This window comes from Scyliorhinus torazame, chromosome 5 (genome assembly GCF_047496885.1).
Source record: "Scyliorhinus torazame isolate Kashiwa2021f chromosome 5, sScyTor2.1, whole genome shotgun sequence".
Classification (NCBI taxonomy): Eukaryota; Metazoa; Chordata; class Chondrichthyes; order Carcharhiniformes; family Scyliorhinidae; genus Scyliorhinus; species Scyliorhinus torazame.
In genome coordinates this window covers 123,811,284-123,811,914 of record NC_092711.1, presented here as the reverse complement: position 1 = coordinate 123,811,914, position 631 = coordinate 123,811,284, and the positions used below count along the sequence as shown (strand labels likewise).

Genomic DNA, 631 nt, shown 5'->3' with positions numbered 1-631 from the left:
TCCAAAATAGGAAGGTCCTTTTCTTCTCATTGCCTGTCGAAAATTCAGTGCTTGTGACTTAATGTGGAATTTATTTTAGTGGCTCATGAGAGACTAAACCTCATAATCCTCGAACATACGAGATGGGGGAACAAAAGTACTTCGCGCAAACATTCCTCACACAACATGAGAAGCACTTGATGTTTCTACCCGGTATGGCCCCGGGGACTTTTCGCATGAAGACCAGTTATGAGATTGCGGCAATAGTCAGCAACAGACTAACCTGGTAGTACGAGATGTTTCTGCCCGGTTTCGAACCGGGGACCTTTCGCGTGTGAGGCGAATGTGATAACCACTACACTACAGAAACAGCTGGCAATCCACAGGCGTGTACAATGTGCAACCTCACTGTGCTGCTGCAGATTCGCATGGTGAGGCTGAGAGGCTAGGCCACTTATTACAAGACGACTGCCTTTTCTCATTTAATCTCTCCTGACTTGCACCCTGTCAGAGCGCTTTCCTGTTGTTCTGTTTGCTCCCACCGGGATTTGACTTGGTTAAAACGTCCGACATTTCTAACCCGTCCCGGTTTTAATGAAAGGTGATGGTGAAAGACGAGCTTTGTTGTCCTGTCGACAAATCCCGCCTGACT

The 631-nt window shown here is 47.4% G+C and overlaps 1 non-coding gene across 1 annotated transcript; it reads right to left on the bottom strand.

Annotated features, from left to right (window-relative positions):
- Nucleotides 1-276: 276 nt before the first annotated feature.
- Nucleotides 277-349, bottom strand: trnav-cac (transfer RNA valine (anticodon CAC)). Its single transcript has one exon. It is a non-coding gene; the product is annotated as a tRNA-Val (tRNA).
- Between the last annotated feature and the right edge of the window lie 282 nt (nucleotides 350-631).